Source organism: Acipenser ruthenus, chromosome 10, assembly GCF_902713425.1.
Source record: "Acipenser ruthenus chromosome 10, fAciRut3.2 maternal haplotype, whole genome shotgun sequence".
Taxonomy (NCBI): Eukaryota; Metazoa; Chordata; class Actinopteri; order Acipenseriformes; family Acipenseridae; genus Acipenser; species Acipenser ruthenus.
The window spans coordinates 20,778,688-20,803,830 of record NC_081198.1 but is presented as its reverse complement, the minus strand read 5'-3'; the positions used below and the strand labels follow the sequence as shown (position 1 = coordinate 20,803,830).

General features: G+C 46.5%; 7 non-coding genes and 1 pseudogene across 7 annotated transcripts; all 8 read left to right on the top strand.

Annotated features, from left to right (window-relative positions):
* Positions 1-4,340: 4,340 nt before the first annotated feature.
* Positions 4,341-4,495, top strand: LOC131738821 (U2 spliceosomal RNA; annotated as a pseudogene).
* A 574-nt stretch (positions 4,496-5,069) lies between these two features.
* LOC131738318 (U2 spliceosomal RNA) lies at positions 5,070-5,260 on the top strand. The gene has a single exon (XR_009329882.1). It is a non-coding gene; the product is annotated as a U2 spliceosomal RNA (small nuclear RNA).
* A 601-nt stretch (positions 5,261-5,861) lies between these two features.
* LOC131738222 (U2 spliceosomal RNA) lies at positions 5,862-6,052 on the top strand. The gene has a single exon (XR_009329786.1). It is a non-coding gene; the product is annotated as a U2 spliceosomal RNA (small nuclear RNA).
* A 589-nt stretch (positions 6,053-6,641) lies between these two features.
* On the top strand, positions 6,642-6,832 carry LOC131739286 (U2 spliceosomal RNA). Its single transcript, XR_009330454.1, has one exon. It is a non-coding gene; the product is annotated as a U2 spliceosomal RNA (small nuclear RNA).
* Positions 6,833-12,768: 5,936 nt separating this feature from the next.
* LOC131738450 (U2 spliceosomal RNA) lies at positions 12,769-12,952 on the top strand. The gene has a single exon (XR_009329974.1). It is a non-coding gene; the product is annotated as a U2 spliceosomal RNA (small nuclear RNA).
* A 5,913-nt stretch (positions 12,953-18,865) lies between these two features.
* LOC131738486 (U2 spliceosomal RNA) lies at positions 18,866-19,056 on the top strand. Its single transcript, XR_009329992.1, has one exon. It is a non-coding gene; the product is annotated as a U2 spliceosomal RNA (small nuclear RNA).
* A 584-nt stretch (positions 19,057-19,640) lies between these two features.
* Positions 19,641-19,831, top strand: LOC131738215 (U2 spliceosomal RNA). Its single transcript, XR_009329779.1, has one exon. It is a non-coding gene; the product is annotated as a U2 spliceosomal RNA (small nuclear RNA).
* A 587-nt stretch (positions 19,832-20,418) lies between these two features.
* Positions 20,419-20,609, top strand: LOC131738241 (U2 spliceosomal RNA). The gene has a single exon (XR_009329805.1). It is a non-coding gene; the product is annotated as a U2 spliceosomal RNA (small nuclear RNA).
* Positions 20,610-25,143: the final 4,534 nt, after the last annotated feature.

Sequence of the window (25,143 nt, the reverse complement as noted above, 5' to 3'; positions counted from 1 at the left end):
TCTGTCATAACCCCCCCCAGGACAAAGCTGACCCACACGTTCCGAGGGGCCCTGAGCAAGTTCCACCAGACTTACCTTGTGGGGAGTTGAATAGCCCAAACAATTCCACGTACTGTGCATACAATGACGGTGCCTTCTTGGACGAGGCAGCAGTGAGTACCTTCTCAGGGGTGATGGGAGTTGCAAATAAGCCCAAGCCCCCTCGAAGCAAGCGTAGAGCTAAGAGTAGGAAGAGTGTCCCGACCTCCCAATCATAGTCGCTATGGGGTGGACACAGCGACTCCTTTTCTTGTTAGCTACCCTGATGGCCCTGATATGTGTGTCTGTTAATGTCAGGAGCATCAGGGAGACACAAAAAAGATTTGATGTACTAAACTATCTAGCTAACTTGAAAGCAGATCTCATCTTTCTGCAGGAGTGTGGTATTTCGTCAAGCCCTGATTATAGGGACCTGAAGGAGAGTTGGACCCTGGGGGACTCCTTCTGGTCGGGCTCCAACATAGCCAGAGCCGACGGAGTAGGTATCCTGTTTAAAAACCCATTTATTACCTCCCGCAGCAGCAGGGAGGTAGAACCTGGTAGAATTCTGAGCGTGGATGTGACATACAACAACACTCCCCTCAGACTGGTCAATGTCTACGCACCCACTAACCAAAACGAAAGAGTTCAATTTTTTCCACAGCTGCGTCCACTCCTGCTGGGGAACATACCCGTCATCGTGTCAGGTGACTTCAATTGTGCTCTGAGGGACGTAGACCGGAGCAGGCCACGCAACGACCGCTCTAGTAGAGTTTTGTCCTCCGTAATATCTGATTTCTCCCTGTGTGATGCAGGTAAGGACCTGGTGCCTCCCTTTACCTGGGTGAGCTCATCTGGGACCTCCTTCTCCCGTATAGATCTCGTCCTGCATACCAGCTCCCTTACGAAGACGGCAGTAGACACCCAGGCCGTCTTCTTCTCTGACCATAGGCTCCTGCAGGTAACATTGCAGGTCCCTCAGACCTCCCAGATGGGGTCAGGGGTCTGGAAATTAAACACCTCCTTACTCGATGACCCCTCCATAGCTGCAGCCTATAAGAGCAGGCTTGTTGAGTGGACCACTTTGCGTGACCTATTCAACTCCCCTATAGAGTGGTGGGAGATGGTCAAAATCAGAACTAAGGGTTATTTCATAGCAGCAGGCAAGAGGAAAGCAAAAGAAAGGAGGGCCAAATATAAACACCTGAATGCTGCCCTCCAGCGTCTGAGCCTGCTTCAGCTTCGGGGGTTCCCTGTAAGCGACGAGATAGCCCAGACCAAGCTAGATCTTTCAGTGCTTTGTAGGGAGGAACAACGAAAGGTCATGCACAATGCAAAAGTGCAAAAAATGGAGGAAGACGAAAAGTGTACTCGCTTCTTCTTCCAGAAAACGAGGGAGAAGCGGCACTTGATGTCCTCCATGCTCGACAGCAGGGGGAGGATAGTAGAGGATAGTGAGGGAGTGAAAAAAGTGGTAGAGAACTTCTATAGGGACCTGTATAACATCAAAGCTACAGATGACACCCTGATAGAGTGGTTCCTGAGCCAGTTGGAGCCTGACTCAGTGCGGGACGACGAGGAGGAGGAGAAGGACCCAGAACTCACGCTGGAGGAGCTCACCCAGGCGGTTAAGACCATGAACACCGGTAAGACGCCAGGTCCAGATGGCATCCCGGGTGAGTATTACCATCTTTTTTGGGACACGCTAAAAGTCCATTTAGCGGAGGTCTACAGAGCGGTCTACAGGGAGAAGCGGTTGGGCCCTTCTATGCGGGAGAGTGTAATTACTCTCCTTCATAAGAAAGGGGAAGTTAAAGATCTACGGAATTGGCGCCCAATCAGCCTCCTTTGCGTGGATTACAAGATACTAGCCAAAGCTCTGATGCTCCGGCTACAAGTACACCTCCCTTTGGTCATTGGCCCCGACCAGGCTTGTGGCGTCCCAGGGAGGTCCATCACGGATATTTTAATGTTAACAAGGGACATTCTGGCTTATTCTAGAGAATGGAACCATCCCCTCTGCCTGTTCAACCTTGACCAGGAGAAGGCGTTCGATAGGGTAAGCCATGAATATATGTACAAAGTGATGGACCAGATGAAATTCGCTCCTGGACTTAGGGGGTGGGTTAAAACCATCTATACAAATATTAGTACCCGAGTCTTGGTGAACAGGCACCTGACTGGTAAAATATCTATCCAGTCAGGGGTCAGACAGGGTTGCCCACTATCCCCACTGCTATATGTCGTGTGCATTGAACCCCTCCTGCAGGCAATTCGTAGGGATACCAATATAACTGGTTTCCAGCTGCCTGGATCCAACGGGGTCCAGGTCAAAACAACAGCATATATGGACGATGTGTCACTCATTTGCACCAACACATCGTCGGTACCTCGGATTAGTAATATCCTTGAGAAGTACTGCACGGCGACCGGGGCAGTGATTAATAAGTCCAAGAGCGAAGTCTACGTGTCTAAAAATTGGCAGGTAGATAGGGAACTGTCGGACATGTACCCTGTCAAAAAGGACAAAATCAAGATTCTGGGCCTCATTTTCGAGAACAATAGCTCGGGGGCCCAGAGCTGGACGGCGGCCATTAACCAGGTCCGTAAAAAGATTGGCGGATGGAGCACAAGATCCTTAACAATGACGGGTAGAGTATTAATAACCAAGTCTATACTGTTCCCCATCCTCTCTTATGTAGGAAAAATCTTTCCCCCAGACAGGACCACCAAAAAAGTGGTGGACCGCATTATCCACCGCTTTATCTGGGGCAGCAAGATGGAGAGGGTAAAGCGAGCCACCCTGAGTAAAGCCGATAAGAAGGGAGGTAAGGGGGTCCCGGACGTTGTGCAGCTCACCCGAGTGCAGGGGCTCACGCAAACTATCAAGAACATCCAGGCCCTGGACAGGAAGGTATGTTACATGAATCGTTTCTATTTTGCCACCTGTCTCAGGGCCTTGGGCCTCTGCACTATTGATAACACCGTGCCGTACTCCTGGGACCCCCCATTGTATTATAGAACCTTAAGGGACACTATATATAAATTGGGCTTAGATAAAGCAAAATTGGCCTCCTGGGAATACAAGGCTGTAACTAAATATCTTGCCGGTTCCCAGGAAATTGAAAAAGTAGCTACTTTCTCCCTCACCCAAAGCCAAAAAATCTGGGAGAATGTGTCTCACAGCTGCCTCAGTAATGTCCAGAAGGATATAGCATGGAACACCGTCCACAGTGCACTCCCCACTTGAGCGTTCATGTTCAGGAGGGGACTAGCCCAAGTAGAAACATGCCCCTATGCAAAGTGCCGCAAGAGAGAAACACCAGCCCATATCTTCTGGGAGTGTGATGTGGCTGGCAGTGTCTGGCTCTCTGTCTCTGTCTTCCTAAACAGGTTTGCTGACACGGCCAAGATGACCGCTGAGACTGTGCTCTATGGGCCTGCGGGAGGAATCACTACCAGCACAGCTAAGTGCGTTTGGCGTGTCATCAATGTTGTCAAGCAGATCCTGTGGGAGGGCCGTAACGTCTGTGTCTATCACAAGCAGGAGCTAGACACTATCACCACGACCAGAAGGGCACAAACTCTTATCAAGGACTTTGTAATTCTGGACATCCGGACCCTCGGGAAGGACAAGGCCTGCGCGGAGTGGAGGATCGCCGGACTTCAGGACGTGAAGATGGAATGAAGGAAAAAACTGGAACCGCTAGCTCCTAGGAGCGGGACTACGGGGCACCGTTAAGCCATTTATTTATTTTGTCATGCCAGCATTCCGCCCTTTTTAGCTGGCATGACCGTTTTTTGAACGGTGCCCTGGTTTTATGTAGTCTTTTTGTTTCAGTTTTATGGATTTTTATTTGATTTATTTTGAATGTTTTATTTGATTTTGTTTTGTTTTGTTTAATGTGTCTAAAAGATTTTTAACGTCAACTATTAAAAGTTACATTTTAAGTGTTTTAAAGTTTTAGAATTTTAACCCACTGTTTTACACACTGTCCCTTTTCCCCTGTCCCTGTTTTAGTAATATAGTTTTATGTTCACTTTTGAACCTTTTTAGAGAGCACTCCCCGGCCCTCACAAGCACTGTTTTTTTATAGATGGTTCTTTTTTTCCAGTCACTTTTAAAACAGCACAGGTTTTTTTCATGTTGATTTTAATCTGTGTCTGTTTTAACCATGTACAAAGCACAATTGTCTTGGTGTTTTTAAATGTATTTTAAATGCTTTTAAAACAAAATGTATGTCTGTATGCATGAATGTCATCTTTAAAAGAAATGTAAAATGAATGAAAAAACGAATGGGTGTAAATGTAAAAAATGTAAAATCTCAATAAAAGAGTATTAATATCTGATACGTCCCCTATCAGGGGACCATATATTAAATTGATTTTTGGAATCGGGAGATGGAACAGGGGCTTTCTCCGTCCACTCCACGCATCGGCCCGGTATTGCAGTACCTCCGGGAACGGTGCACACCTTTCTCTACGTTAGTCAAAGTCAGATCTGGATCTCTCCTGTGAGCATTTTGTCTACCCCTGCTGGAGGGAGAGTGCCAGTGTTGATGCAAGTTTTCCCGCCGTTTTACTTCTTTTTTTTTTCTTTCTCTCTTTCTCTCTTTCTCTCTTTCTCTCTTTCTTTCTTGCTGTCTTTCTTTCTTTTATTCACATGTGGTGATGATGTAGACAGCAGCAGTTTGTTTCCTGGGAGCATGCAGCTAACCAGACAAGTGTGGTGGAACATGTCCCTATGCCAGGACCTTCTTAGCAAGCCAGCCAGCCAGCGAGGCACAGTTGTAGTTACCCAAGGCACCTTGCACAGCATAGCAGCTTGGCATGACTATTTGTAAGACGCACTCCGCCAGTTTATGTTTTGTTTTTGGTGTTATGTGTGTGTTTTTGCTTTGTTTTGTTTTCTCCTGCTTAAATTGCACATTTCCCCTCTGGAAGCAGCAGCCCGTTTTTTGGGGGTCTGCTTGTGCTTGGAATTTTGCACCCACCTTTGAATCCCCCTGTGCCGTCCGGGCTGGGGGGCCCCGGGCAAGGGCCAAGTCGCCATCGCTTCTCGGCCTTTTGGCTAAGATCAAGTGTAGTATCTGTTCTTATCAGTTTAATATCTGATACGTCCACTATCAGGGGATCATATATTAAATTGATTTTTGGAATCGGGAGATGGAACAGGGGCTTGCTCCGTCCACTCCACGCATCGGCCCGGTATTGCAGTACCTCCGGGAACGGTGCACACCTTTCTCTAACGTTGGTCAAAGTCAGATCTGGATCTCTCCTGTGAGCATTTTGTCTACCCCTGCTGGAGGGAGAGTGCCAGTGTTGATGCAAGTTTTCCCGCCGTTTTACTTCTTTTTTTTCTTTCTCTCTTTCTTTCTTTCTCTCTTTCTTTCTTTCTCTCTTTCTCTCTTTCTTTCTCTCTTTCTTTCTTGCTGTCTTTCTTTCTTTTATTCACATGTGGTGATGATGTAGACAGCAGCAGTTTGTTTCCTGGGAGCATGCAGCTAACCAGACAAGTGTGGTGGAACATGTCCCTATGCCAGGACCTTCTTAGCAAGCCAGCCAGCCAGCGAGGCACAGTTGTAGTTACCCAAGGCACCTTGCACAGCATAGCAGCTTGGCATGACTATTTGTAAGACGCACTCCGCCAGTTTATGTTTTGTTTTTGGTGTTATGTGTGTGTTTTTGCTTTGTTTTGTATTCTCCTGCTTAAATTGCACATTTCCCCTCTGGAAGCAGCAGCCCGTTTTTTGGGGGTCTGCTTGTGCTTGGAATTTTGCACCCACCTTTGAATCCCCCTGTGCCGTCCGGGCTGGGGGGCCCCGGGCAAGGGCCAAGTCGCCATCGCTTCTCGGCCTTTTGGCTAAGATCAAGTGTAGTATCTGTTCTTATCAGTTTAATATCTGATACTTCCCCTATCAGGGGACCATATATTAAATTGATTTTTGGAATCGGGAGATGGAACAGGGGCTTGCTCCGTCCACTCCACGCATCGGCCCGGTATTGCAGTACCTCCGGGAACGGTGCACACCTTTCTCTAACGTTGGTCAAAGTCAGATCTGGATCTCTCCTGTGAGCATTTTGTCTACCCCTGCTGGAGGGAGAGTGCCAGTGTTGATGCAAGTTTTCCCGCCGTTTTACTTCTTTTTTTTTTCTTTCTCTCTTTCTTTCTCTCTTTCTTTCTTTCTCTCTTTCTTTCTCTTTCTTTCTTGCTTTCTTTCTTTCTTTTATTCAAATGTGGTGATGATGTAGACAGCAGCAGTTTGTTTCCTGGGAGCATGCAGCTAACCAGACAAGTGTGGTGGAACATGTCCCTATGCCAGGACCTTCTTAGCAAGCCAGCCAGCCAGCGAGGCACAGTTGTAGTTACCCAAGGCACCTTGCACAGCATAGCAGCTTGGCATGACTATTTGTAAGATGCATTCCGCCAGTTTATGTTTTGTTTTTGGTGTTATGTGTGTGTTTTTGCTTTGTTTTGTTTTCTCCTGCTTAAATTGCACATTTCCCCTCTGGAAGCAGCAGCCCGTTTTTTGGGGGTCTGCTTGTGCTTGGAATTTTGCACCCACCTTTGAATCCCCCTGTGCCGTCCGGGCTGGGGGGCCCCGGGCAAGGGCCAAGTCGCCATCGCTTCTCGGCCTTTTGGCTAAGATCAAGTGTAGTATCTGTTCTTATCAGTTTAATATCTGATACGTCCCCTTTCAGGGGACCATATATTAAATTGATTTTTGGAATCGGGAGATGGAACAGGGGCTTGCTCCGTCCACTCCACGCATCGGCCCGGTATTGCAGTACCTCCGGGAACGGTGCACACCTTTCTCTAACGTTGGTCAAAGTCAGATCTGGATCTCTCCTGTGAGCATTTTGTCTACCCCTGCTGGAGGGAGAGTGCCAGTGTTGATGCAAGTTTTCCCGCCGTTTTACTTCTTTTTTTTTCTTTCTCTCTTTCTTTCTTTCTCTCTTTCTTTCTCTCTCTCTTTCTTTCTTTCTTGCTGTCTTTCTTTCTTTTATTCACATGTGGTGATGATGTAGACAGCAGCAGTTTGTTTCCTGGGAGCATGCAGCTAACCAGACAAGTGTGGTGGAACATGTCCCTATGCCAGGACCTTCTTAGCAAGCCAGCCAGCCAGCGAGGCACAGTTGTAGTTACCCAAGGCACCTTGCACAGCATAGCAGCTTGGCATGACTATTTGTAAGACGCACTCCGCCAGTTTATGTTTTGTTTTTGGTGTTATGTGTGTGTTTTTGCTTTGTTTTGTTTTCTCCTGCTTAAATTGCACATTTCCCCTCTGGAAGCAGCAGCCCGTTTTTTGGGGGTCTGCTTGTGCTTGGAATTTTGCACCCACCTTTGAATCCCCCTGTGCCGTCCGGGCTGGGGGGCCCCGGGCAAGGGCCAAGTCGCCATCGCTTCTCGGCCTCTTGGCTCAGATCAAGTGTAGTACCTGCGTGCGGGGAATCTCTTGGTTGGAAGCGATAGCATTTGGTTGCGGAAACTTATTTGAGAATTGTATATTTTTGTGTTATATAATTTGTTTTTGTTTTGTTCCCCCAGGTTCTGGTTTGGTTCTTTGCGGTTGCTGTGAGGAGAGAGTAGGACAGGACAGAGGAAGGAAGCTGGGGGGTAAGTCCCTTCGGGGGCTTATCTTTTTTTTTGGTGGCGTTTTTTTCTCTTTTCTAATTTTGTGGTGATGGCCGCTACTAGGGTAGGAGTGCGGAGGCACCATTGTGCTAGGTTTTGTTTGAAAGAAAGTGAGGGTTTATTGGTCACTAGAACTGATTTTTCCAAGCGAGTTTTACAGAAAGAGCTGGGCCTTAAGCCTGGTGATATCTTTTGTCTTATTAATCTTCCAGGAGGGAGGGGGTGGGATGTGAGCTTGATGAGTTCTTCTGTCATGGAATATTTTTGGAGAAGGTATGAGGAAAAGAGATATGAGGGTTTGTTGAGTGAGTTTAATGTAGAGAGGTTAAGTTACACTGGAGTGAAAACTGTGTTTGTAAAGATGTTTAATGAGCTAGTGGAAGCAGAGGATGTGGCTACTTGGTTAGCACGTTTTTGTACAGTTAAAGGGTCACCTGTGAAAGTGATGGATGCAGAGGGGATTTGGACTTGTTCCTGGAAGATTCCAGTAGTACAGAGACCAGACTATGGGGGGTATGGTGGTTTGGAGCATATTCCTCAGACTATTGTGCTTGGTGAAAATAGAGGGCTGGTATACTATCAGGGTCAGCCAAAGTTGTGTAGAAACTGTGGAGAAATGGGGCACCTTCGTGAGGCTTGTAAACAGATAATATGCAAAAAGTGTAGGGGTGTTGGCCATGTCTATGCTGAATGTACGAATGAAAGGAAGTGCAATTTGTGCGGTGAAACATCTCATTTGTTTAGGAACTGCCCCAAATCATATGCTAACATGTTGAAAGAGGATTACAACAATGCAGGTGTGGCGGTGGTTAAAGATGGTGAGGTTGGGGAAAAAAGCACTACTGAGGATGTAGGGAAAGAGGTTCAGGACAAGGACAAAGTCGTTTTGAAAGGGTGTTTGGTTGAGGATTTGGTTGTGTCTTCATCAGGTGAGGAGGTGGAAGAGGATAGGGTGGAGTCAGATCCAAATGTGGGGAATGCTAAGGTGATTGGTCCTGAGGGGCAGAAGGTAATTGAGGGTGAAACAGGTGCAGCTGAAAGTAAGAAGCCGGAGGCAGGGCCTGGTAGGGCGGTGGCTGGTGGAGAGTTGCAGCAGGAGGTGTGCAAAATTCCCAGCAGTCCTTGTAGTACTGCAAGTGATTTATTAATATGTTTGGAGTCCTCATTGGGGAGCGAGGATGAAAGCAAGGACTTTGAAATGAAGGAACTGGAAAATTCAAAAAAAAGGAAATTTGATTATTTTGAGGAAACTGATCAGGAAAAAAATATTGTGACTCAGGATGATGGGGTGGTGTGTTGTGAGTTTGGGGTTGAGGGTGTGTCTTCCCCCTCAGGGTCAGAAAGAGAAGATTATCCTGTGAAAGAACAGAACGAGGCACCTTTTCTAGGGCCATGCTTGGAAGATGTTGGTAGTGGCTATAGTTAGATTTAAAATGGATGTTTTTTTTATTATTATTATTATTATTATGGCGCTTTCAGTGGCTACTATAAATGTAAGGAGTATGAAGAGCAGCCTGAGGGGTGAGGCTGTTTTGTCCTTTTTAGGCAGTCAGAATTTTGATGTGATTATGTTACAGGAGTGTGGTCTTCCTTTTAAGGAGAATTATTTGGACATGGGGAAGAAATGGAAATATGGGCCATCCTTTTGGAGTGGGTCTGATGAAAATAAATCTGATGGGGTAGCCATTTTAATTAAAAATAGGAATTTGGTGGTGAAAGGGAGTACTGTGGTGAAGTCTGGGAGACTTTTGAGAGTAGACATTTGTTATATGGGGAAAGATTGTGTTTTTGTTAATGTATATGCATCACCAAATGTACATGAGCGAACTGAGTTATTCAATGATTTAAGAGGTGTTTTAGTGAGGAATAAAACAGTGGTATTAGCAGGTGATTTTAATTGTGTTCTTAGGAAGGAGGAGAAAGCACCTATAAAGGATGGCTTCAAATTGGATAAATCCTCGCTGGTACTAAACGAGATTGTTAAAGATTTTAAATTGATTGATTTATTTCGTAAGCACAAGCCTGATGAGAAGGGGTTCACATGGGTGAGGGATAATGGAACACAAAGCTCGAGAATTGACTTTGTTTTTGTGAGCAAGGGGGTTAAATGTATAGACTGTACAGTGAGCCCAGTTTTCTTTTCGGATCACTTGGTTTTAAATGTAAAAATTGATTTGGTTGCATGTGTCACTTTGGGGAAGGGTGTGTGGAAGCTAAATATTTCACTGTTAGAGGATAAGGCTATAGAAGCCTTATTCCAGGTGAGGTATGAGGAATGGAGATCTCTGAAGGGGTGTTTTGAAACAGGAGGGCAGTGGTGGGAAGAAGTTAAAAAAAGGATTAAAGAATTCTTTATTATGGTGGGCAAGAGGAAGGCTGGAAAAGAAAAGAGGAAAATTGGAGGGTTAAGTAAAAGATTAAACCGATATTATAGATTGAGGGAGAGGGGTTTTGACTTTAATGAAGAAATAAATCAGGTAAAAAAAGAATTAAAAGACATTTTTGAGAGAGGATGTAAAAAAGTCATTTTCCAGAGTCGGGTTAAGGTGTTGGAAGAAAATGAAACATGTTCTCGTTTCTTTTTCAAAAAGGTTGTTGAGGGGAGCAAAACAATGGGAGGGTTGAAGAAGGATGGTGTTGTGGTCTCAACTACTGAGGAGATGTTGGGTGTGGCTGAGGGGTTTTATAAAGAACTATATGGAGAGAGGGAGGGGGAGAAAGATAAAATGGAGGAGCTGGAGAGGGCCTTGGAGGGGAAAGTGGTTAATGGGAAACACCTGGAAGAAGATTTAACTCTAGAGGAGGTGGGGAAGGCAATGAAAAGTTTTAAAAGAGGGAAGGTCCCAGGAAGTGATGGACTTCCTTTGGAGTTTTATTTGAAATTCTGGGATATTATAGCAAGGGATATTCTTTTGGTTTTTAAAGAGTTTGGGAAACAAGAGATCTTGCCTGAAAGTTTCAAGGGATAATTACTCTGATTTTTAAAAAAAACGATAAACAAGATTTGAAGAATTGGAGGCCTATTAGTCTATTGAATGTGGATTTTAAAATTTTTAGTAAGATTTTAACTCTTAGGATGAAAAATGTATTGGAGGAAGTGATAGACCCGGATCAGACCTGTGCTGTGCCTGGAAGGAGGATCACGGACAGTCTGGTAATGATTCGTGACACCATCTGTTACGCGAGAGACAGAAATATGAGGATCTGTTTATTAAATTTAGATTTGGAGAAGGCTTACGATCGGATCTCGCACCAGTTTATGTTTCATATTCTGCTAAAGATGGGGTTTCCGGAGAGGTTTCTAGCCTGGGTGGGTCTGCTGTACAAAGGGATTGAGAGCAGGATATTGATAAATGGGGTTTTGTCTAAAACAGTTGGAATAAACTGTGGTGTTAGGCAAGGGTGTCCGTTATCCCCCTTACTGTTTATATGCTGTATGGAACCTCTAGCGCAGCTTCTGAGAAAGGAGAAAAATATCACTGGTTTTAGAATCCCTGGGAGTGGGGGGATGGAAGTCAAGTGTGCCCTTTACATGGACGATGTGAATGTTGTTTGTGTTGACGAACCATCTGTGAGTAAAGTTTTAGCTATAACAGAACAATTTTGTAAGGCATCTGGGTCCAAGCTAAACAAAGAGAAGAGTGAAATTATGTTTTATGGGAAGTGGGATACGGCGGTCGGGAAGGACTTAAATGTAAAGAGGGACTGTATTAAAATATTGGGGGTCAATTTTGGGGCTGTAGGTGATGGAACTAAGAATTGGGAGGAGGTGGGTGTAAAAGTCAAGAAGAAGTTGGGATACTGGAAGTTGCGGAACCTCACACTGGAAGGGAAGGTTCTGATTGTTAAAGCTGTCATTTTGCCTATTTTGTTGTATACCTCTATGATTTTTCCTCCAGCCAAGCAGACGGTTTGTGTTCTCAGGAGAGAGCTGTTCCACTTCTTCTGGGGATCAAAATGGGAGAGATTGAGAAGGGAGATTGTGGGTAAAGGGAAGCTAAAGGGCGGTAAAGGGTTGCCAGATATATTCATGTTTTTAATGATAAAGTATGTATGTTTTCATTTTGATATGTGCGTAAATGGAGTCTGTAAAGGGGCGTTTTTTGTTAGGTTTTTTTTGGGATCGTATCTCAGGAGTCTGAAAATAATGAATATCTCATTGACTGTTCCCACTGCGTTTGAGATACCGTATCACTATGCAATTATTAAAAGGTTTTTAAAAGACCGAGATATGGAGAAGTGTGGAAAGGATGTGTTTTTCAATAAAAAAAAACTATCTGTTTTTGTACAGGAAAGGGAACAAATGTGTTCAGTCAAGGGTGCTATGCTTGCCGACCCAAAGAGGGTGTGGAGGAATGTGGCCCATCCTGGCCTAGTGAATCGGCATCGTGACCTGTCCTGGCTGGTGGCCCATGACATCTTGCCTGTGAGAGCAATGTTGAATGCAAGGAATCTCTCGAGAACCTCTAGATGTCCCAGAGAGGGCTGTGGGGCGGAGGAGACATGCCTGCATTTGTTTCGAGAATGCCATTTTGCAATAAACCTATGGAGAGAAGTAGTAGGTTTCACTGACCTGTTTCTGGATAGTAATATCTTGGATGATATGATGGTGCTCTACGGGATCAGTAAAAAAGTTTTTCCCAAAGGACTTTGGTTCAAAATATGGGTTGTGATTACCTGTGTAAAGGATGCAATCTGGAAAGTAAGGAACTTGTTGGTGCTGCAAAATAAACTTTTGACTGTAATTGAAACAAAACAACTTGCGCTGTCTATTGTGAAAGATTATGTGTTGCGAGATGTGGCTGCTGGAGACCTGGAGAAGGTGAAGATGGAATGGCATCTGGAACAATGGGAAGATGGGATGGAATGGGTCACCGGGCTGGTTGATGGGTCTGGGTCTGGTTTCACGGGGACAGGGTGAAGGATGTTCTTTGAGGACACACACTTGCCTGTACAAAATGTTTTGGAACTATGTGGATGGAATGAATGTATAATTATGTAATATGTCCGTATTCAGTAAGGTAAAAGGATATATGGAAATGAATGGTGATTTGTTATGTGCTGATTTGTCTAGAGGGTATTGTAACTGATATGGTATTGTGAATATTTAATTAATAAAATTTATAAAAAAAAAAAAAAAAAAAATCTGTTCTTATCAGTTTAATATCTGATACGTCCCCTATCAGGGGACCATATATTAAATTGATTTTTGGAATCGGGAGATGGAACAGGGGCTTGCTCCGTCCACTCCACGCATCGGCCCGGTATTGCAGTACCTCCGGGAACGGTGCACACCTTTCTCTAACGTTGGTCAAAGTCAGATCTGGATCTCTCCTGTGAGCATTTTGTCTACCCCTGCTGGAGGGAGAGTGCCAGTGTTGATGCAAGTTTTCCCGCCGTTTTACTTCTGTTTTTACTTTCTCTCTTTCTTTCTTTCTCTCTTTCTTTCTCTCTTTCTCTCTTTCTTTCTTTCTTGCTGTCTTTCTTTCTTTTATTCACATGTGGTGATGATGTAGACAGCAGCAGTTTGTTTCCTGGGAGCATGCAGCTAACCAGACAAGTGTGGTGGAACATGTCCCTATGCCAGGACCTTCTTAGCAAGCCAGCCAGCCAGCGAGGCACAGTTGTAGTTACCCAAGGCACCTTGCACAGCATAGCAGCTTGGCATGACTATTTGTAAGACGCACTCCGCCAGTTTATGTTTTGTTTTTGGTGTTATGTGTGTGTTTTTGCTTTGTTTTGTTTTCTCCTGCTTAAATTGCACATTTCCCCTCTGGAAGCAGCAGCCCGTTTTTTGGGGGTCTGCTTGTGCTTGGAATTTTGCACCCACCTTTGAATCCCCCTGTGCCGTCCGGGCTGGGGGGCCCCGGGCAAGGGCCAAGTCGCCATCGCTTCTCGGCCTCTTGGCTAAGATCAAGTGTGTGTGGCTTGTCCGCAGCAGTTGATTGGAGAAGAGATAGGTAAGGTAAGGTAAGGTACGGTACGGTACGGTATGGTAAGGTAAGGTAAGGTAAACGGTGGCAATATTGTTTGCTGGTAGCTGAGGTCCTATTGAGGAGAGAGTTGTTGGGGCCGTTTCGGTAAGTATTTTGCTGTTTTTTCAGGTAAGGGGGACCCTTTGAGGGCACCTTATCTGGGCCTTTTGTTCTATTATATCTGTGTTTCTTGTTTGGTTGTAAAGTGTAGATCAAGATGGCTTTCCGGAAGTTTTCGGAGCGTCGCTTTAATTGTTTGAGGATTGGCATTAAAGCCGAGTATATGATTGGGGTGGAGAAAATTGAACTAAACCGGCTTGAGTTTTCACGGCAAATTCTGCAGAAGGAATTGGGATTTAAGCCTGAAGAGTTGAACTGTTTGATTTCTGTGGGGAAGGGGAATGAATGGGATGTTAGTTTTTGTAAGAGAGAGTCTATGGAGAGGTGCCAGGGGCTGTTTGAACAGTCTCTTCAAAGTGAGGTGATGAAGAAGTTTCAGCTGACAGTTCTGACAGACACATCAAAAAGGGTGGTGATAGTTAGAATGGGTTCAGAGATGGTGGAGGGTAAGGATGTATGTACATGGCTAGCAAGGTACTGTAATTCAGTGGAGGAAGCAGTAAAGGTAACTGATAGTGATAATGTATGGACAGGAGCCTGGAGGGTGCGTGTAAGTTTGAAGAGGGATAGGAGTGGGTATGAGGGATATGGGATTATACCATCGGAGATCTCCTTGGGGAATAACCGAGGCTATGTGCATTATTTTGGGCAGCCTAAATTGTGTAGGAGGTGTGGGGCGATGGGTCACTTAGCAGCTGGGTGCACAAAAATCATTTGCACTGTTTGTAAGAAGGAGGGGCACGTGGCGAGTGAGTGTGAGATGAAAAGGACTTGTAATTTGTGTGGGAGTGGAGAGCATTTTTTTAGTAATTGTCCCCACTCTTTTGCAAATAGGACTAGGGGGAGGGAGGAGAGTGAGAGGGAGGAGAGAGAAAGAGAGGATAGGGAGGGACAGAGGGAGAGAGGGAAGGAGGAGAAAGCGAGGGAGGGAGAGGAAGAGGGGAAGGGTAGGGAGAAGGGTGAAGGGGTGGGGCAGGAGGAGGGTAGTGAGCATGGGGGAGGGGAGGAGTGGATGGAGAGTTGTGAGCAGGGAGAGGGAGAGAGTAAGCATGGGGGGGAAGGGGGGATGAGAAGTAAGCTAGCCAGGGACCTTGCAGTATCAGAGTCAGAAGGGGAGTATGAGGATAGTGACACAGGGAGTGTGGTGGAGGTGCAGATCAATAGGGGGGAGTGGGGGGAGGGAGTCAGGGGGGGGGAGCGGCACAAGATACCGGGGGCTCAGGGAAGAATGGGGCAGGGGAGGGCGAGGAGGTATTAGAAGAAGGGGAGGAGGGTGAGAGTGGGATGGATCAGGAGAAGGGTCCAAGTAAAAGGAAATCGGATGGGGATGGGGGTGTGAGGACGGAGGGGGTGGTGGAAAGGAGGAAAAAAAAAAAACGAGGGGTCAGGAGAGCGGAGGTGGTCTGCTCGTCGCCGAGCTCTGTTGGGTCCTTGAGAGAAGAGTATGGGGGAGAGGGGAGAGCGGGGGAGGGTGGTAGTGATTCCTTTTTAGACAATATGGGGGTGAAGGTTTTTGCGGGTGAAGTGGGTGAGGAGTCTTCAAATTCAGAATGGTAAGGTCACTAATAATTTGGTTGAGTGTTGTGATGGCGTTGTCCATAGCAACTATTAATGTGAGGAGTGTGAGGAGTAAGGATAGGTGCAAAATGATTTTAGATTCATTGGGTAGTGTAAAGGCAGATGTGCTGCTGTTACAGGAGTGTGGTCTCCCCTTTAGAGAAGCTTATAAGGAATTTGAGAGTATGTGGGTGTATGGTGCATCGGTGTGGTCAGGGGCAAATGGTTGTAAGAATGCAGGTGTGGCTGTGTTATTCAAAAATAAAAATATAGAGATTAAAAGTAAAACTGTGGTTGAGTGTGGGAGAGCTGTGGTAGTGGATGTGGAGTGGATGGGGAAGGAGGTGAGGGTTATAAATGTGTACGCCTCGCCAGATAAGCATGAAAGGGTTGAGTGCTTTGAGAAACTGAGGGTGTTTGTGAAAACATCAAAGATTGTGATTTGGGGAGGGGACTTCAATTGTGTGTTAAGCGTGAGTGATAGGAAGGGTGAGGGTGTGAAGCTGGATAAAACCTCTAAGATGTTGGGGAGTATTGTGCAGGATGCTCAATTAGTAGATGGGTTTAGGAGGTTGTATCCAGGGCTATCGGGATACATGTGGTCGGATACAACGGGTGTGAGGGCTTCTAGGATTGACTTTATTTTTTCTTCAAAGGAAGTGGAGTGGGTGGCATGTGTGTGTGTGCCTGTGTTTTATTCTGACCATGTGATGGTGTGTGCGGAGGTGAAACTGGAAGGGGTGTGTGTGGTGGGGAGAGGGGTGTGGAAGTTAAATGTGAGTGTGTTAAAGAATAAGGATGTTATGAGTGAGTTTGAGAGGAGGTACAAGGGGTGGCAGTCATTGAAAGAAATGTTTGATTCAGTGGGTGAGTGGTGGGAGTGTATAAAAAATAAAATTAAAAAGTTTTTTGTGGAAGTGGGGGTGTGGATGGCAAAAATGGAGAGAAAGAAGGTGAGCCGGTTGCAAAGGAAGTTGAATAGGATGTATGAATTGGGGAGTATGGGGTGTAATGTGGCGAGTGATGTGTGTGAGATTAAGAACAAATTAAAAGTGCTGCATGTAAAGAGAACCGAGAGTGTGATTGTGGAGAGTAAGGTGCGGCATTTGGAGGAGAACGAGAAGTGCTCTAGGTACTTTAAGAAAGTGATGAGTGGCAGTAAGGTGTTGTATGGGTTGAGAGATGAGAGTGGGGTGGTGAGGAAGGAGACGGAGGGCATGATAGATGTGGCTGAGAGGTTTTACACCAAGTTGTATGAAAGGAAGGTGATTGATGAGAGCATGGTGAGTGATATGTTGGAGGGGTTGGAGAGGAGGGTGTGTCAGGGTGGGGTATTGAACGGGGTGATCTCCCTGGAGGAGGCTGCTGCTGCTATGGAGTCTTTCAGGGACGGGAAGACGCCGGGCGGGGATGGTCTGCCCAGAGAATTCTACAAGACCTGTTGGAACTTGGTTGGGCCGGACTTAACCAGGGTGTTCAATGAGACTTTGCTGAAGGAGGAGATGCCGGCATCCTTTAGACAGGGGATTATAGTGCTGGTCTTTAAGAAGAACTGTAAAGAGGAACTGGCAAACTGGAGACCTCTAACCCTTTTAAATGTGGATTACAAATGTTTTTCTAAGATTTTAACTTGCAGAATGAGGACGGTGATAGAAGAGGTGATCCATCCGGATCAGACCTGTGGCGTTCCAGGGCGGAAGATTACGGATAGCCTTATCTTACTGAGAGATGCTGTCTTTTTTGCACAGGACCGTAAGGTGCCGGTATGCCTTTTGAATTTGGACTTGGAAAAGGCATACGACAGGATCTCTCATGAGTTTATGCTCCAGGTTTTGAGAAAAATGGGGTTTACAGATCAAATTGTTAAGTGGGTAAGTCTCCTCTATAGTAATATAGGGAGTAGAGTGAGTATCAATGGGAAGCTATCCGGTCAAATTGATATCAAGAGTGGAGTAAGACAAGGCTGCCCGCTGTCCCCCCTGCTTTTTATCTGTTGTATGGAACCTTTGGCTCAGGCCCTCCGTAAAGACAAGGTGATCAGGGGGCTGGCTATCCCGGGGGGTGGAGGAGCTGAGGCAAAGTGCGTCTTGTATATGGATGATGTGAATGTGTTGTGTGTGAGTGAGAGAGCAATTAAACGAGTGTTGTGGCAGTGTGAGTGTTTTTGTGTGGCCTCCGGGTCCAAGTTGAATAAGGAGAAGTCGGAGTGCATGTTGTTTGGGGGATGGGAGGGGGTACCGGATGTTGGGGTATGCGTGAAAACTGATTTTATAAAAGTTTTAGGTATAAGGATGGACGCCACAGGATCTGGTCTGAGCAATTGGGTGGAGGTCTCAAAGAAAGTGGGCCAGAAAATGGGGCTGTGGACACAGAGGAGCCTGACACTGGAGGGGAAGGTGCTCATTGTCAAGGCGGTCATTCTCCCCTTGCTTCTGTATGTGGGAGTGGTCTTCCCACCCCCCAGGGCTGTTATCACAGTTTTAAAAAGGCAGATGTTTCGGTTTTTTTGGGGTGCCAAGTGGGAGCGTTTGAAGAGAGAGGTGGTGTGTAAAGGGGTATTAAAGGGTGGTAAAGGGCTTCCGGAATTGGAAACGTTTTTATATGTTCACGCAGTTTGCAGGCATGTTGAATTGGTGTTAAGAGGGGAGTGTCAAGGGGCTTTGTTTGTGAGGTTTTTTATGGGGGCGTTTTTAAGGTTTCTAGGAATTTTAAAGATCCCCCTTACTGTCCCGATTGTTTTTGATCCTCCCTTTGGGTATGCAGTGTTTAAAGAGTTCTTAAAGGGGAAACTGACGGGGAAGGTTGACAAAGACCTGCTTTTAAAACCAAGAAAACTGCTTTCTTTTGTGCAGGAGAGTGTGACCACATGTCCTATAAAGAGGGTTGCAGTAGGTGATCCAGAGAAGGTGTGGTGGAATGCTGCCCATCCTGCTTTGATGAACCAGCATAAAGACCTGGCCTGGCTTATCATGCATGAGGTGTTGCCGGTGAGAGCGGTGATGCATGGCAGAGGGATGTGCAAGACCCCTAGCTGTCCTTTTCAGGGCTGTGGGGCGGAGGAATCGGTGTGCCATCTGTTGTGGGAGTGCGAGTCTGCCAGGCGCTTGTGGAGAAAGGCGTCCCCCCTGTTGGCTGTGTGGATGGAAGGCAACCTGTTGGAGGAACAGCTGGTTTTGTATGGCCCAAAGAAGAAGGAGGAAGGCTCATGGCAGCTCTGGTGTGTGGTGAACTGTTTTAAGGAGGCCCTGTGGAAGGCAAGGAATATCCTGGTCTTGAAATCTGAGACCTTGAGCTGCCGTGTGACCTATGAGATCGGCCAAAGGGCCATACGGGACTATGTATTGCGTGATGTCAACAGGAGGGGGCGTGAAGAAGCAGAGAGGATCTGGCGGTGGGAGAAGTGGCCGGGCAGTGCTGGTGCTAGGTTGGAGTGTCTGGGCTTGTCAAGGCAGGATGAGGACTTTATTTAAGGACATGCACTCTTTTGTACAAACGTGTTTTAGAGGTGCCTGTTAACTATTGTTATTGTGAATTGTATGTGTTAGTTTTGTAATTGTGTATTGTGTTGATTGTAAAAATAAATAAAAAAAAAAAAAATCTGTTCTTATCAGTTTAATATCTGATACGTCCCCTATCAGGGGACCATATATTAAATTGATTTTTGGAATCGGGAGATGGAACAGGGGCTTGCTCCGTCCACTCCACGCATCGGCCCGGTATTGCAGTACCTCCGGGAACGGTGCACACCTTTCTCTAACGTTGGTCAAAGTCAGATCTGGATCTCTCCTGTGAGCATTTTGTCTACCCCTGCTGGAGGGAGAGTGCCAGTGTTGATGCAAGTTTTCCCGCCGTTTTACTTCTTTTTTTTCTCTTTCTTTCTTTCTCTCTTTCTTTCTTTCTCTCTTTCTTTCTCTTTCTTTCTTGCTTTCTTTCTTTCTTTTATTCACATGTGGTGATGATGTAGACAGCAGCAGTTTGTTTCCTGGGAGCATGCAGCTAACCAGACAAGTGTGGTGGAACATGTCCCTATGCCAGGACCTTCTTAGCAAGCCAGCCAGCCAGCGAGGCACAGTTGTAGTTACCCAAGGCACCTTGCACAGCATAGCAGCTTGGCATGACTGTTTGTAAGACGCACTCCGCCAGTTTATGTTTTGTTTTTGGTGTTATGTGTGTGTTTTGCTTTGTTTTGTTTTCTCCTGCTTAAATTGCACATTTCCCCTCTGGAAGCAGCAGCCCGTTTTTTGGGGGTCTGCTTGTGCTTGGAATTTTGCACCCACCTTTGAATCCCCCTGTGCCGTCCGGGCTGGGGGGCCCCGGGCAAGGGCCAAGTCGCCATCGCTTCTCGGCCTTTTGGCTAAGATCAAGTGTAGTATCTGTTCTTATCAGTTTAATATCTGATACATCCCCTATCAGGGGACCATATATTAAATTGATTTTTGGAATCGGGAGATGGAACAGGGGCTTGCTCCGTCCACTCCACGCATCGGCCCGGTATTGCAGTACCTCCGGGAACGGTGCACACCTTTCTCTAACGTTGGTCAAAGTCAGATCTGGATCTCTCCTGTGAGCATTTTGTCTACCCCTGCTGGAGGGAGAGTGCCAGTGTTGATGCAAGTTTTCCCGCCGTTTTACTTCTTTTTTTTTTCTTTCTTTCTTTCTCTCTTTCTTTCTTTCTCTCTTTCTTTCTCTCTTTCTTTCTTGCTGTCTTTCTTTCTTTTATTCACATGTGGTGATGATGTAGACAGCAGCAGTTTGTTTCCTGGGAGCATGCAGCTAACCAGACAAGTGTGGTGGAACATGTCCCTATGCCAGGACCTTCTTAGCAAGCCAGCCAGCCAGCGAGGCACAGTTGTAGTTACCCAAGGCACCTTGCACAGCATAGCAGCTTGGCATGACTATTTGTAAGACGCACTCCGCCAGTTTATGTTTTGTTTTTGGTGTTATGTGTGTGTTTTTGCTTTGTTTTGTTTTCTCCTGCTTAAATTGCACATTTCCCCTCTGGAAGCAGCAGCCCGTTTTTTGGGGGTCTGCTTGTGCTTGAAATTTTGCACCCACCTTTGAATCCCCCTGTGCCGTCCGGGCTGGGGGGCCCCGGGCAAGGGCCAAGTCGCCATCGCTTCTCGGCCTTTTGGCTAAGATCAAGTGTAGTATCTGTTCTTATCAGTTTAATATCTGATACGTCCCCTATCAGGGGACCATATATTAAATTGATTTTTGGAATCGGGAGATGGAACAGGGGCTTGCTCCGTCCACTCCACGCATCAGCCCGGTATTGCAGTACCTCCGGGAACGGTGCACACCTTTCTCTAACGTTGGTCAAAGTCAGATCTGGATCTCTCCTGTGAGCATTTTGTCTACCCCTGCTGGAGGGAGAGTGCCAGTGTTGATGCAAGTTTTCCCGCCGTTTTACTTCTTTTTTTACTTTCTCTCTTTCTTTCTTTCTCTCTTTCTTTCTCTCTTCCTTTCTCTCTTTCTTTCTCTCTTTCTTTCTTTCTTTCTCTCTTTCTTTCTTGCTGTCTTTCTTTCTTTTATTCACATGTGGTGATGATGTAGACAGCAGCAGTTTGTTTCCTGGGAGCATGCAGCTAACCAGTCAAGTGTGGTGGAACATGTCCCTATGCCAGGACCTTCTTAGCAAGCCAGCCAGCCAGCGAGGCACAGTTGTAGTTACCCAAGGCACCTTGCACAGCATAGCAGCTTGGCATGACTATTTGTAAGACGCACTCCGCCAGTTTATGTTTTGTTTTTGGTGTTATGTGTGTGTTTTTGCTTTGTTTTGTTTTCTCCTGCTTAAATTGCACATTTCCCCTCTGGAAGCAGCAGCCCGTTTTTTGGGGGTCTGCTTGTGCTTGGAATTTTGCACCCACCTTTGAATCCCCCTGTGCCGTCCGGGCTGGGGGGCCCCGGGCAAGGGCCAAGTCGCCATCGCTTCTCGGCCTCTTGGCTAAGATCAAGTGTGTGTGGCTTGTCCGCAGCAGTTGATTGGAGAAGAGATAGGTAAGGTAAGGTAAGGTACGGTACGGTACGGTATGGTAAGGTAAGGTAAGGTAAACGGTGGCAATATTGTTTGCTGGTATCTGAGGTCCTATTGAGGAGAGAGTTGTTGGGGCCGTTTCAGTAAGTATTTCGCTGTTTTTTCAGGTAAGGGGGACCCTTTGAGGGCACCTTATCTGGGCCTTTTGTTCTATTATATCTGTGTTTCTTGTTTGGTTGTAAAGTGTAGATCAAGATGGCTTTCCGGAAGTTTTCGGAGCGTCGCTTTAATTGTTTGAGGATTGGCATTAAAGCCGAGTATATGGTTGGGGTGGAGAAAATTGAACTAAACCGGCTTGAGTTTTCACGGCAAATTCTGCAGAAGGAATTGGGATTTAAGCCTGAAGAGTTGAACTGTTTGATTTCTGTGGGGAAGGGGAATGAATGGGATGTTAGTTTTTGTAAGAGAGAGTCTATGGAGAGGTGCCAGGGGCTGTTTGAACAGTCTCTTCAAAGTGAGGTGATGAAGAAGTTTCAGCTGACAGTTCTGACAGACACATCAAAAAGGGTGGTGATAGTTAGAATGGGTTCAGAGATGGTGGAGGGTAAGGATGTATGTACATGGCTAGCAAGGTACTGTAATTCAGTGGAGGAAGCAGTAAAGGTAACTGATAGTGATAATGTATGGACAGGAGCCTGGAGGGTGCGTGTAAGTTTGAAGAGGGATAGGAGTGGGTATGAGGGATATGGGATTATACCATCGGAGATCTCCTTGGGGAATAACCGAGGCTATGTGCATTATTTTGGGCAGCCTAAATTGTGTAGGAGGTGTGGGGCGATGGGTCACTTAGCAGCTGGGTGCACAAAAATCATTTGCACTGTTTGTAAGAAGGAGGGGCACGTGGCGAGTGAGTGTGAGATGAAAAGGACTTGTAATTTGTGTGGGAGTGGAGAGCATTTTTTTAGTAATTGTCCCCACTCTTTTGCAAATAGGACTAGGGGGAGGGAGGAGAGTGAGAGGGAGGAGAGAGAAAGAGAGGATAGGGAGGGACAGAGGGAGAGATGGAAGGAGGAGAAAGCGAGGGAGGGAGAGGAAGAGGGGAAGGGTAGGGAGAAGGGTGAAGGGGTGGGGCAGGAGGAGGGTAGTGAGCATGGGGGAGGGGAGGAGTGGATGGAGAGTTGTGAGCAGGGAGAGGGAGAGAGTAAGCATGGGGGGAAGGGGGGATGAGAAGTAAGCTAGCCGGGGACCTTGCAGTATCAGAGTCAGAAGGGGAGTATGAGGATAGTGACACAGGGAGTGTGGTGGAGGTGCAGATCAATAGGGGGGAGTGGGGGGGAGGGAGTCAGGGGGGGGGAGCGGCACAAGATACCGGGGGCTCAGGGAAGAATGGGGCAGGGGAGGGCGAGGAGGTATTAGAAGAAGGGGAGGAGGGTGAGAGTGGGATGGATCAGGAGAAGGGTCCAAGTAAAAGGAAATCGGATGGGGATGGGGGTGTGAGGACGGAGGGGGTGGTGGAAAGGAGGAAAAAAAAAAACGAGGGGTCAGGAGAGCGGAGGTGGTCTGCTCGTCGCCGAGCTCTGTTGGGTCCTTGAGAGAAGAGTATGGGGGAGAGGGGAGAGCGGGGGAGGGTGGTAGTGATTCCTTTTTAGACAATATGGGGGTGAAGGTTTTTGCGGGTGAAGTGGGTGAGGAGTCTTCAAATTCAGAATGGTAAGGTCACTAATAATTTGGTTGAGTGTTGTGATGGCGTTGTCCATAGCAACTATTAATGTGAGGAGTGTGAGGAGTAAGGATAGGTGCAAAATGATTTTAGATTCTTTGGGTAGTATAAAGGCAGATGTGCTGCTGTTACAGGAGTGTGGTCTCCCCTTTAGAGAAGCTTATAAGGAATTTGAGAGTATGTGGGTGTATGGTGCATCGGTGTGGTCAGGGGCAAATGGTTGTAAGAATGCAGGTGTGGCTGTGTTATTCAAAAATAAAAATATAGAGATTAAAAGTAAAACTGTGGTTGAGTGTGGGAGAGCTGTGGTAGTGGATGTGGAGTGGATGGGGAAGGAGGTGAGGGTTATAAATGTGTACGCCTCGCCAGATAAGCATGAAAGGGTTGAGTGCTTTGAGAAACTGAGGGTGTTTGTGAAAACATCAAAGATTGTGATTTGGGGAGGGGACTTCAATTGTGTGTTAAGCGTGAGTGATAGGAAGGGTGAGGGGAGTATTGTGCAGGATGCTCAATTAGTAGATGGGTTTAGGAGGTTGTATCCAGGGCTATCGGGATACACGTGGTCGGATACAACGGGTGTGAGGGCTTCTAGGATTGACTTTATTTTTTCTTCAAAGGAAGTGGAGTGGGTGGCATGTGTGTGTGTGCCTGTGTTTTATTCTGACCATGTGATGGTGTGTGCGGAGGTGAAACTGGAAGGGGTGTGTGTGGTGGGGAGAGGGGTGTGGAAGTTAAATGTGAGTGTGTTAAAGAATAAGGATGTTATGAGTGAGTTTGAGAGGAGGTACAAGGGGTGGCAGTCATTGAAAGAAATGTTTGATTCAGTGGGTGAGTGGTGGGAGTGTATAAAAAATAAAATTAAAAAGTTTTTTGTGGAAGTGGGGGTGTGGATGGCAAAAATGGAGAGAAAGAAGGTGAGCCGGTTGCAAAGGAAGTTGAATAGGATGTATGAATTGGGGAGTATGGGGTGTAATGTGGCGAGTGATGTGTGTGAGATTAAGAACAAATTAAAAGTGCTGCATGTAAAGAGAACCGAGAGTGTGATTGTGGAGAGTAAGGTGCGGCATTTGGAGGAGAACAAGAAGTGCTCTAGGTACTTCTTTAAGAAAGTGATGAGTGGCAGTAAGGTGTTGTATGGGTTGAGAGATGAGAGTGGGGTGGTGAGGAAGGAGACGGAGGGCATGATAGATGTGGCTGAGAGGTTTTACACCAAGTTGTATGAAAGGAAGGTGATTGATGAGAGCATGGTGAGTGATATGTTGGAGGGGTTGGAGAGGAGGGTGTGTCAGGGTGAGGTATTGAACGGGGTGATCTCCCTGGAGGAGGCTGCTGCTGCTATGGAGTCTTTCAGGGACGGGAAGACGCCGGGCGGGGATGGTCTGCCCAGAGAATTCTACAAGACCTGTTGGAACTTGGTTGGGCCGGACTTAACCAGGGTGTTCAATGAGACTTTGCTGAAGGAGGAGATGCCGGCATCCTTTAGACAGGGGATTATAGTGCTGGTCTTTAAGAAGAACTGTAAAGAGGAACTGGCAAACTGGAGACCTCTAACCCTTTTAAATGTGGATTACAAATGTTTTTCTAAGATTTTAACTTGCAGAATGAGGACGGTGATAGAAGAGGTGATCCATCCGGATCAGACCTGTGGCGTTCCAGGGCGGAAGATTACGGATAGCCTTATCTTACTGAGAGATGCTGTCTTTTTTGCACAGGACCGTAAGGTGCCGGTATGCCTTTTGAATTTGGACTTGGAAAAGGCATACGACAGGATCTCTCATGAGTTTATGCTCCAGGTTTTGAGAAAAATGGGGTTTACAGATCAAATTGTTAAGTGGGTAAGTCTCCTCTATAGTAATATAGGGAGTAGAGTGAGTATCAATGGGAAGCTATCCGGTCAAATTGATATCAAGAGTGGAGTAAGACAAGGCTGCCCGCTGTCCCCCCTGCTTTTTATCTGTTGTATGGAACCTTTGGCTCAGGCCCTCCGTAAAGACAAGGTGATCAGGGGGCTGGCTATCCCGGGGGGTGGAGGAGCTGAGGCAAAGTGCGTCTTGTATATGGATGATGTGAATGTGTTGTGTGTGAGTGAGAGAGCAATTAAACGAGTGTTGTGGCAGTGTGAGTGTTTTTGTGTGGCCTCCGG